Source organism: Mustela erminea, chromosome X (genome assembly GCF_009829155.1).
Source record: "Mustela erminea isolate mMusErm1 chromosome X, mMusErm1.Pri, whole genome shotgun sequence".
Taxonomy (NCBI): Eukaryota; Metazoa; Chordata; class Mammalia; order Carnivora; family Mustelidae; genus Mustela; species Mustela erminea.
The window spans coordinates 59,060,063-59,072,672 of NC_045635.1; the positions used below are offsets into that span (position 1 = coordinate 59,060,063).

Sequence of the window (12,610 nt, forward strand, 5' to 3'; positions counted from 1 at the left end):
TGATAACCCTAAAGAGAGCAGTCTAAGTGAAGTAGGTTCTATTTTTACTTAACTCTTGTTGCCTCTAATGTCTGGCACAATGCCAGGCTTAATGCATACTTGTTGAATAACCAAATGAATAGATGGATGAATTGTAGTTCCAGCCAAAAACAGGAGGTGATGGGGAAAAGGGAAAAAGTAAACAAGTTACCCTTTTTTTCCCTAAAGAGAAGATGAGTGATAATTTAGAGAAATGTTATGGTGAAAAAGACAGAAGTTGAGGGCTATGATTTTCCCCCCAAAATATGAAGTAAGCTCATCTAAGAATCTCTCACAGATTCCACTCTCAGTCTGATGGAGTAAACTCTCAACAGATAGCAACTATAAACTCTGAATAAAATACACACACACACACACACGAATGCACACGAATGCACACGCATGCATGCACGCACACACACACCCCTGAAAATTCCAGACAGTGAATAAAAGCAGGCAGTTATTGGAGGAGGTTGGAACAAGGGAATAGCTTAGGACAAGTTTCCCATTTTTATGGCTTTAGCCTAAGGGCAGACAGCAGTCCCCGGCTACACCACTAAAACTACATTAGGAGGACCTCATCTTTCTACCCTGAAGAACCAGAGGACTGGGCCTGGGGCAATCACAGTGTCTAGGAAGTGAGGGAATATTTCAGAAAGAGATCCTGAGAAAAGGAACACTAAATTATCTGTATGAATTCTTCCCAAGATTTAACCTGAACCACACATGCATAGATAGGGCAGGCTCAAAGCAACTTCCATCCACGACTAAAACAAACAGAACTGATACTTAAGCTGCCACCCATGACAGGCAGGCAGAGTTTTCAGTTAGGCTCTAACCAATCTAATCGCCTACTGAAACCAATACATCCACACTCTTCAGAGGAATGTAACGGTATCCAGAGTCTCCACAACATAACATTCACAAAGTCCTGGAAGCCCTGTAAAATTACTCAATATATAAAGAATCAGGAAAATGTGACCCATTATTAGGGCAAGGACAATTGATGTAAGCTTACCCTGAGATGATGATGCTTGATGAGGAGAGAAAAAATCCCAGTGATGAATGAAAAGATAGGAAACTTCAGCAGAAAGATAGAAAATATTAAAAAGAACTAAATGGAAATTTTAGAACTGAAAAACAATATCTGAAATAAAAAATCAACTAGATGGACTTAAAAGCAGAGTTAGATAGCAGAGGAAGGAGTCTGTGAACTTGAAGATATAGTAATAGAAATTATCTAACCTGAAGATGAGAGGGGATTGAAAAAAGTGCACAGAGGGTGCCTGGGTGGCTCAGCTGGTTAAGCGACTTCCTTTGGCTCAAGTCATGATCCTAGAGTCCCGGGATCAAGTCCTGAGTCACTGAGCAGGGAGTCTGCTTCTACCTCTGACCTTCCCCCCGTCATGCTTGCTCTCTCTCATTCTCTCTCTCTCTCTCTCAAATGAATAAATAAAATCTTTTTTTAAAAAGTGCATGGAATCTTGAAGACCTATGGGACAATATAAGAGATTTCAAATTATGTTGTGGAACAACATAAAAGGTTAGATTCCCTGAAGAAGGGGAAAGAGAGAATGGGGTCAGAAACCTTATTAAAAGAAATAATGGTTGAACAATTCCCAAATTTTGCAAAACAGAACAAAAACAAAAAGGCCCACATACATTTACAGATTCAAGCTCAGCAAAGCCCAAGCAGGATAAATATGGAGAAGACTGCACCTATGTGCAACATAGTCAAGATGCTGATAACCAAAGATCAAGAGAAAATATTGAGAGCAGTGAGAGAGGAAAAAAATGCATACTTTAAATCATTATAATGATTCCAAGAGCAATGGACATAATCTCTGTTATGATTCCAATAGCAATGGACTTCTCCCCATAAACTATGGATGCTGAAAGACAGTAGAAAACGTCTGTAAGTTGCTGGGGGGAACATCACTGTCAGCCAGAATTCTATGTTCAGTAAAAATATTCTTCAAGAGCAAAGGCAAAATAAAGACATCTCCAGGTAAAAGAAGAGTCTGTCTCATGTTTATAAGCCTTTATTCTTGGTGTTCCCTATGTCTAGCACACACCGTTTCTGCTCCAGTCCCTTCCCTATCTTCAGCTTGCCTCATAGAATCCATCCTAATCCCCAAATCCAACTTTGATGCTCCTCTTTTATACACTGATAGCCCCTCATATTTCCACAATCTTAGTATTTATCCTGCGGTATGTAATTACTTGTTTAAGTGCCCATGAACTCCACTAGACTACGTGCTTTGTGAGGGCAAGCATTTTGTTTTTCTGTCCCTGGTATGGAATAGGCCCTCAATGAGTATTTACTGACTAAAGGGGAAAAAATGTCTGATTCCAAAGTATTTTTTCCTTTCTACCACACGAGGCTGTTATCATGGAGAGAAACATCCTGACACTACTATCAGATTCACTTACTATACTTTCTTAAACTTTACAGGGAAATATACTTTCTCTGAAAAACGGCAGCTCTCATTGAACTATCATTAGCTTATCATTACATGGGCAGTCACTGTTTGAGGACAATCTATATGTATTTAACATAGATCCTTGGCAATGAATGCTTGCGAAAATCCTCGTTTTATTTTTATTTATTTATTTATTTTTTAAGATTTTATTTATTTATTTGACAGAGAGAGATCACAAGTAGGCAGAGAGGCAAGCAGAGAGAGAGAGAGGAGGAAGCAGGCCCCCTGCTGAGCAGAGAGCCCGATGCGGGACTCGATCCCATGACCCTGAGATCATGACCTGAGCCGAAGGCAGCGGCTTAACCCACTGAGCCACCCAGGCGCCCGAAAATCCTCGTTTTAATACTACTTCAAAAAATGGCTGGCAATATGGACATGATTAAACTTTGGTACATCCAACTGAAAGAATATTATGCAGATTCTAAAATCATATTTATCAACCTATGTAATCATTTGAAAATATCCTTATATGTTAGGTGGGGGGAAAGCCCCAAATACAAAATTATACGTATAGTGTGATTATGACAATATCTTTTTAAAAAAAATCTACATAGAACGGGGCACCTGACTGGCTTAGTCAGTAGAGTGTGCAACTCTTGATCTTGGGGTCCTGAGTTCGAGCCCCACATTAGCAATAGAATTTACTTTAAAAAAAAACTATGGCTTTCTGCCCTTGGATGCCACAAAGTAAGTATGGTTAAAATCTCCTCTCCCACTGCCATCATGTTCTAAGTCACAGCCTCGCAAAGAGCCCGAACTGCTGCAAAAGTTCTTCATTCGATGTTTGAGCCTTGAAACAACTGATGAGAGTCTGAGGAGCCACTTTGAGCAATGGGGAACACTTACGGACTGTGTGGTAATGAGAGATCCAAACACCAAGCACTCCAGAGACTTTGGGTTTGTCACATATGCCCCTGTGTAGGAGGTGGAGGCAGCCATGAACCCAAGACCACACAAGGTAGATGGAAGAGTTGTGGAACCAGAGAGGGCTTTCTCAAGAGAAGATTCTCACAGACCTGGTGCCCACTTAATTGTGGACAAGATTTTTGTTGGTGGCATTAAGGAAGACACTGAAGAACATCATCTAAGAGATTCTTTTGAACAGTATGGGAAAATCAAAGTGATTGAGATCATGACTGACCAAGGCAATGGCAAAAAGAGAGGTTTTGCTTTTGTAACATTTGATGACCATTACTCTGTAGACAAGATTGTCATTCAAAAATACCATACTGTGAATTATGAAGTAAGGAAAGCCCTATCTAAGCAAGAGATGGCTAGTGCTTCATCCAGCCAGAGAGGGTGAAGTGGTTCTGGAAACTTCAGTGGCAGTGATGGAGGTAATTTTGGTGTGGATGACAAATTTGATGGTGGAGGGAACTTCAGTGGGCGAGGTGGCTTTGGTGGCAGTCGGGGCCGTGGTGGATACGGTGGCAGTGGGGATGGCTATAGCAGATTTGGTAATGATGGAAGCAACTTTGGAGGTGGTGGAAGCTATAATGATTTTGGCAATTACAACAATCAATCCTCAAATTTTGGACCCATGAAAGGAGGAAATTTTGAAGGAAGAAGCTCAGGTTCCTGTGATGACAGACGCCAATACTTGGCCAAACCATGAAACCAAGGTGTTATGGCGGTTCCAGCAGCAGCGGTAGTTATGGAAGTGGCAGAAGGTTTTAATTACTGCCAGGAAACAAAGCTTAGCAGGAGAAGAGAGCCAGAGAAGTGACAGGGAAGCCACAGGTTACAACAGATTTGTGAACTCAGCCAAGCACAGTGGTGGCAGGGCCTAGCTGCTCAGAGAAGATATGTTTTAGACAGTATTCATGTGTATGGGCAAAAAAACTCGAGGACTGGGTTTGTGACTAATTGTAAAACAGGTTATTTTAGTTTCTGTTCTGCGGAAAGTGTAAAGCATTCCAACAAAGAGTTTTAATGTGGATTTTTCTTTTGCACCCATGCTGTGATTGCTAAATGTAATAGTCTGATCATGATGCTGAATAAATGTGTCTTTTTTAAATAAAAAATCTATGTAGAAGGAAATAAATAACACTGGAAAGACATATAGCAAAAATTACTGTAATTTTCACTGGGTGATGGAACTATGGGTACTTGAGATATTTTTCTCTGTAGTTTACCATTTTTCTGGAATAAACAAGCATTACTTCCATAGTGGGTGGGAGAGTCTCAAGGGAGGGAGAAGTCCCCTGGTACACCAGACCGTAATCACAAGGAAAACAGGACTGGGTTTAAGCCTTCCTTCTCTTTAACTTCTATCTTAATGGCCTGATACCACTTACAGATTAACTGAGTGCATGACCTTATTGAAGGATGCTCTAAGACTGGCCCCAGGAAAAGCAGAAAGGGGATCAGCAGTGGAAACTGCCAGAGACAGGAGAAAGAGACTAAGCAAAGAGATCAGAGAAAGTAAACATAAAAGAACAGGAAACGGAAGGGGGAAGGGAAAGACAAGACGCTAGGTATACTTTCATACATTGGCATCCATATGAAAAAGAGGAGTTCGTGGTGGATCTTTATGACAGGCATAGCTAGCAAATTTTCATGTTTATTGTTGTCTGTGTTAAAAGTTTGTGTATTTGTGCTTTGTGCCTCACTATTCCTTTCAGGGTCAGGCTGTGTATTTCTTCACCCCACAATGTGCTGTCATATCTGCCTGATGCTGCCAGGGAAGATCAGCTAGACGCTAGATCTGGACATTCTGGAGCCTACTCTGAGAGCAAATTGCATAATGACGTGCCTATCTATGTGAGCTTATAGATTTAGCAAGCTCTATGGGACAGTCAGGAACCTTCTGGTTGATAAAGGAGATCTGGATGGGGATTCATGGTATCCCAGAGGCATTTGTGGAAAACAAGAAAGTAGATCAGTTCTCTCTGGGTCTAAAACCCATTTATGACACACAGCTCAACTAACTGACAACACTGGCTCATAGCCAAGACTGTTTTTGTAAGATGTTTGTACTCGTCTGTTGATTTCTGTGTATTACTTCTGTCATTTTTGAAGTTTTTACTGGGCTAGTGGAATGACTGCTGGGGTATTTTAGCTTATTAAATGTTAAGTGAGGGTGTTAAGATTAGAAATGAATTTCTACATGGTTTGGCACGAGTATAATCATTCCCAGAAAGGCAGACTTTCTGGCAACCTTGTTTTCTCCGTCTGATAATCCATCTTGTAACCCATCTGGGAACTAGGAACATGGAGACTTAACCTTAAAAGAAGGACCAATACAAGATCTTAGCATCATCCATTGACCTTTGGAGGGTGGATGCAATTGTCTTAGAGCTCCTGATCATGTAGTTTGTAGTATAAAGGATTGTGGCTTCCATTATCCTAGGCAAGAGTGTTGTACCATCCAATACAGTCCCCACTAGCCACATGTGATGTTTAAATTAAAGTTAAATAAAATTAAAACTCAGCTCCTTAGTTTCTTGGCCACATTTCAGACGTTGAATAGGCTAACATATTGGACAGTGCAGAGATAGAATATTTCTATCATCCCGGGGAGATCTACTGGACAGCACTCTGAGTTGAGGATCACAGAATACTTGGGGACCAAGCATCTCTGTGTCTGCAGGTCAAGTGACTTATGTTTTCTTACTTCAGGTTGACTCTTTGCATTGATATGCTCAGAGTAACTAGGGAAGTTGGGGCAGTTTAGCAGAGTTGTTAGCCCTCTTTACACACACACAGATGAGAATTCTCCTTTAGGGAATGGCTAAATAAATGTGGCACAGTCATTAAATGGAATATCATACAACAGATAGAGGGAATAAACTCCATGTGTCAATAAGGATGAATCTCAAAAACTTTTTTCGTGTGAAAAAAGCCAGTTGCCGAACATAACCATTTCCTGCACACAAAACAATACTACATTTTTCCTACAGAAGAGCATTTTTTTTTAAGATCAGGAAGAATATATGTCAAACTCATGACAGTGGTAACTTCAGGGAGGGGTAGGGGTAAATGGAATTAAGGAATCAAAGGAACTTTTAACTGTTTCTGTAACATTCTGAATGTTTTTTTGAAGATTTTAAGTAATCTCTACAGGCAACATGGGACTCAAACTTACAACCCCAAGATCAAGAGTTCTATGCTCTATTGACAGCCAACCAGGGGCCCCTATGATATTCTAAATTTTTAAAGGAAAACATTCATGTACTACTTTTGTAATTACACTTATTAAAACAGGACATGGATTTATGTACAAAAAATGAATAGAAATATGTAAACAGGGGCGCCTGGGTGGCTCAGTGGGTTAAGCCGCTGCCTTCGGCTCAGGTCATGATCTCGGGGTCCTGGGATCGAGTCCCGCATCGGGCTCTCTGCTCGGCAGGGAGCCTGCTTCCTCCTCTCTCTCTCTGCCTGCCTCTCTGCCTACTTCTGATCTCTCTCTGTCAAATAAATAAATAAAAATCTTTAAAAAAAAAAAAAGAAATATGTAAACATATGGTCATAAAAATAATAAGGGAAGTACACAAAACTCTAATGCTAATTGTGTTGGGATTGTGGGTAATTATTTTCTTCTATTTCTCTATTTTTTAAAGAGATTTTATTTGTTCATTTGACAGAGAGATCCTAAGTAGGCAGAGAGGCAGGCAGAGAGAGAGGAGGAAGCAGGCTCCCCGCTGAGGAGAGAGCCTGATATGGAGCTCTATCCCAGGACCCTGAGATCATGACCTGATTTGAAGGCAGAGGCTTAACCCAGTGAGCCACTGAGGTGCCTCTATTTCTCTATTTTTTTTTTTAAAGATTTTATTTATTTATTTGACAGAAATCACAAGTAGATGGTGAGGCAGGCAGAGAGAGAGAGGGAGGAGGAAGCAGGCTCCCCGCTGAGCAGAGAGCCCGATGCGGGACTCGATCCCAGGACCCCGAGATCATGACCTGAGCCGAAGGCAGCGGCTTAACCCACTGAGCCACCCAGGCGCCCTATTTCTCTATTTTTAACAAGTTTTTTGTCTTGTGGCTGTAATGTTAATACAAAAAAATTTTTAAAATAAAAAATGAGTCCATTCTTATGGTGCAGACAGAGTATTATAATGCGTCAGGTATAGCTCTTTTTTTTTTAAGATTTTATATATTTATTTGAGAGAGACAAAATCCAAGCAGGGGAGGGGCAGAGAGAGAGGGAGAAGCAGACTCCCCGCAGAGCAGGGATCATGACCTCAGCCAAAGGCAGGCGCTCAACCAACTGAGCCACCCAGGCACCCCTCAGGTGTAGCTTTTAAGAGGCAACTGGCTCTGGTACATAATTAGAGTCAGAAATAATGGCTCAACATCATTTATGTAACAAAATTTAATTGTCCTAGGTGGCAGTCTCCAAAACTCAATTGGTCAACATAAAACCCCATTTTGCAGCAAATCCAGAGTGGCAGGCACACGGGGACCCTTCAGTTCCTAAAACCAGGGGTTCCATCGGATTATTTATGAGACTTCCCTTCGTATGCCCAGGCCGCCTGACTGGTTGGTTATGGGCTTTGAAAACTGTTCCAATCACAAAAATCCCTCCTCTGTGGTGTGCAGTGCAGCTTGAAAAGCCGCTTCCTACAAACAGCCTGGCTTCACCTGCGCCCTACCTCCAGGAAGACACACGAGGTGAACTTTCACGCAAGCAACAGTGCTGGTCAGCCTTCCCGACTCTCAAGCCAGAATGTAAACCCAACCACCTGTTCATCTGGCTTCCAAAACATATGGATCTACCTCCATCGACAACGGAACATACCAACACTTCTGGCCTTCACCAGAGAATTACAGCCAGCCTCTGAGGTCCTGTCAAAAGGCTGGCTACAAGCAGAGTTATTTATGGAATATATTGTAGGGGACATTCTATCCATCCACTCCTTTAGGTGGCATTTTAAGTTGTGTCCCCAGATCAAGTTAAAGCGCCAGAAGGTTACATGCCTGAACCATATTAGCTGAGCCCCTGCAGAAATGCTTTAATGTTACACCCTTGGCTTTTAGCCAGGGTAGTTACAAGCAAGGAATATGAAAATCTCTTCTGTGTGTGTTGTGAAACTGTTACTGAGGACATTGTCTTTTATGTTAATCCCGACTGAGAGATTTCTTATGGAATTTAGTGTCAGCAATGAACCATTATGTAGCTGTTAAGAATTATGATTCTGGAAGACTAAATACGAAAGTGTGTTTATGATATGTTCATTGAAAAAAACAAGAACACTAAAGGCTATATAGAGTCTCATTGCAGCCATGTAAAATATTTGTGTCTGTGGGTGAGGACTGAAAGCTGGTAGATAGAGATGGAAATTGTATGAGGGCAATGGGATTATAGATGTTTTGCTTTTTCAAAAAAGTTTGTGTGCTGTAGCCCTGTGTTTTCAACTGGGAGAAAAAAAGAATTTAGTGACAGGGAAATCTCTGTCCCTCTTGAGGACTTGCTATGTGTCTTCTTTCTGATAACGAAAATTGTCATGTTCCCCCTTTCTCCTGGCTGCCCCAAAAGGTGGACTTGCACATTAGCTCCTCCTTCCTTGCCATGCCTCTGATGTTCTGTTTTTATAATTTTATGACATTTGTACTTTTTTGGAGGGGGCAAAGTGCCCCCAAATCCCTTGGAGAAAACGGCAAAATATAAAACATTTTTCCCACTTTGAAAGTTATACACAGTCATAGGGCATGCCTGGGTGGCTCAGTCATTGGGCATCTGCCTTCGGCTCAGGTCATGATCCCAGGGTCCTGGGATCGAGCCCCACATTGGGCTCCACAAAAAAATATAAAAGTTATACACAGTCATAGTAAACTGGAAATATGTAAGAAAGTAAAAACAAAAAAGATAACTACTCTTAACAGTTTTTGGCATTTCTTCCCTTTTTTCCTCAAAGTATTTTATTTTATTTTCTTAAGACTGTATTTATTTTTTTGGCAGAGAGCACAAGCAGGGGGAACAGTAGGAGAGGGAGAAGCAGGATCCCTGCTGATCAAGTAGCCTGACACAGGGCTCAATCCCAGGACCCTGGGATCATGATTTGAGTTGAAGGGAGATGCCTAATGAACTGAACTACCCAGGCGCCCCTCTCAATGTATTTAAAACAAAATTATGAGCATATAGCATATGAGGTATCACATCCTGCTCTTTTCATGTAATTCTAAATTATAAGCATGTAAAAGATAAGAAAAAATAAAATAAAATAAAAGCATGTTTTCTTATACTGGAAACACTTCTTGTTGAAAACCCCAGTAAATATCATGCCCGTGGGACAGACTTTTTTCCTCCCTCCCTCCCTTCTTCCCTCCCTCCCACGTTTCTTCTCTCTCTGTTTTTCCCTTCCTTTTTTCCTCCCTCCCTTCCTTCCTTCCTCCTTCCCTCCATCCATCCCTCCCTCTCTTTCTTCCTCTCTTTCTTTCTCCCTCTTACAAAGTTGGGAACCATTGAGGCCTGCAGGAAGGGTTAAAGATGAAGTTGTATGGGGCGCCTGGGTGGCTCAGTCATTAGGCATCTGTCTTTGGTTCAGCTAGGTCATGATCCCAAGGTCCTGGAATCCAGCCCCATGTAGGGTTCCTTGCTCAGCGGGGGAGCCTGCTTCTCCCTCTCCCACTCCCCCTGCTTATGTTCCCTTTCTAGCTGTCTCTCTTTCTGTCAAGTAAATAAATAAAATCTTAAAAAAAAAAAAAGACGAAGCTGGAAAATCAGTTCAGGTGAGCCCAAAACCTAAGAGATAAAGCTCTGTGAACCTTATTCCTAAGATGGGGCATGGTGGGGGGGGGGGTGCTGCAGAAGAATTGCGTGGGTTTGAAGTGCAACCTCAGGGAAGCCTAAGGCGAGAAGGGCAATCTGGGGTCTTGTACCCAGATTGGAGATCACAGGAAATGGGATTTTAGAACTAGGACAGACATTAGCTATCATCTAATATAATAGGCTCATTTACAACTGCAGAAACTAAAGCCAGAGGAGACAAATTGACTTGTGTGGGCTCTGGAGTCAGAAGGCCTGGATTTGTCCCTCTTCTCTGCTACTTAGTAACACCAGACCGTAAGTAGATGCCTTTACCCTCTCTGCATCTCATTTTCCTCTATGAAAGGAAAATCCAGCATTTAACTTACATGCTTCTTGTGTGGATCAAATCAGATAATCTACAAAAAGCACTTAGCACAGTGCCTAACATATGATAAAAACTCAATAAATGTTACTTTTTGATAGTACTGTATTAGCATGATTGAACTAGCTAGTGACAGAGCTATGACAAGGTCCCAGATCTCCTGATGCAAGCTAGTGCTCTTCTCACGGTATTGAACTAACTTTCAGGGTCCAGAAAAGGTTGAAAGTTGCCTTGAACTTAGTTGGACCCAGGACCACTTAGTTGGGGTAGCAACTGGGGGCTAAACCTGACGACTTAAGTCTGGGGTCCACTTTATGTCAAAGCACCTAGCCCAGTGTCTGGAAAACAGTACACTTTTTTTAAAAAGATTTTATTTATTTGACAGAGAGAAAAAGAGAGAGAGAGCACAAGCAGGGGGAGCTGCAGAGGAAGAGAGAGAAGCAGACTCCCTGCTGAGCAGGGAGCCTGCCACTCCATGGGACTCGGGCTCTGCCCCAGGACCCTGGCTGGATCCCAGGACCCCAGCTCAATCCCAGGACCACGGGATCATGACCTGAGCCGAAGGCAGACGCTTTACCAATTGAGCCACCCAGGCACCCCTATGACAGTAGACTCTTAAGAAAGGTTTGTTAACTGAGAAGTCTCTTAAAACAACGACAGGGTTGGGAGGGTGGTGCTGGCTTCTAAGAGAGGCTTCTAAGGCTTCTAAGAGGACTAGAAATCTTTCACAGAGTCACATAAAGAAGGACTTAGGGAAAAGGGCTACCAAAACTATGTACATTCCATGCATGTCTGCGAAGACCAGAGACAAGTAGAGGTGGTACTCTCTGAGATTCCTGGAGCATTCTCGTTGTCACTTTTATTAACCCTTTCGTCTTTCCCCATAGTTACTAGCAAAAACTCCTATACAAACCTGAGGTGGGGGTGGGTGATTTTTCAGAGCTGGGCAGGATAAGAAAAAAGTGGCGAAATATCTATCCCGATTCAAATTAATAAATCCGATTTGGAAACAGGGTTGGGGAGTGGCACCCAGGTAGAAAAGTGGGTGGTAGCAGTGAAGGAGGCAAGAGAATCAGACCCCCTCTACGATCTTGAGGAAGGAAAAAAAATCGTGAATGGGAAGCCAGTTGAGACCATGAACTCTGAGGTTGCAACTGGGGAAAAGGCCTGACGCCCCCACCCCACCCATATCCTGCCATATCTGTTCATAAGTTATTACTGTGGTGGTTTTGAGGGGTCCTCCAGTTAGTCCTCTTCTTTGACCAATGCCTTTTCTATTTTCTGAGGCTACCTGGCTAACTCTGTCCCTTGACTAATGTATATTCTAAGACATCCACAGTAATAAGGTGAATAACCTTGACCTCTCCAGATACGTGTCTTCAAGTAGCAGTGTTTTTACTATTCCACAGATCCCTTAACTCACCCTTGTAAGTCACCTCCTATAGATTATGGTCATTTTCATCTTTCCAGGATTTCAAGGTATACTCTTATCCCAACACTAAAGACTCAGTAAGTATTTGTTGATTGATTTCAGAGTTTATAATCTAGCTGGGGAAGTAATACACCCTCACGAAATGAAAAGCTATGTAACCGCAAACCCAAAATTAAAGAATATAAACTGAGTTCACAGAGGTTCAAGAGACGGAAAGCAGATGAGTGATCTGTCAGGTTGGGCTAGGCAGGGAGAGCTTCCAAGAGCACCTCAGTTTTGAGCTTTTTTTTTTTTTTTTTTTTTTTAAAGATTTAATTATTTATTTATTTGACAGAGAGAGATCACAAGTAGATGGAGAGGCAGGCAGAGAGAGAGAGAGGGAAGCAGGCTCCCTGCTGAGCAGAGAGCCCAATGCGGGCCTCGATCCCAGGACCCTGAGATCATGACCTGAGCCGAAGGCAGCGGCTTAACCCACTGAGCCACCCAGGCGCCCATCAGTTTTGAGCTTTGAATCAAAAATTCAAGGAGGTGATGGACATGAGATGGTGGAGAGGTGGACCTTTTGAAAGAAACACACAAGGGAGACAATGTAAGATATCACTCAA

At 42.1% G+C, this 12,610-nt stretch overlaps 1 pseudogene; it reads left to right on the plus strand.

The window, feature by feature from the left end:
* The first annotated feature begins 3,310 nt into the window (after nucleotides 1-3,310).
* On the plus strand, nucleotides 3,311-4,229 carry LOC116583467 (annotated as a pseudogene).
* Nucleotides 4,230-12,610: the final 8,381 nt, after the last annotated feature.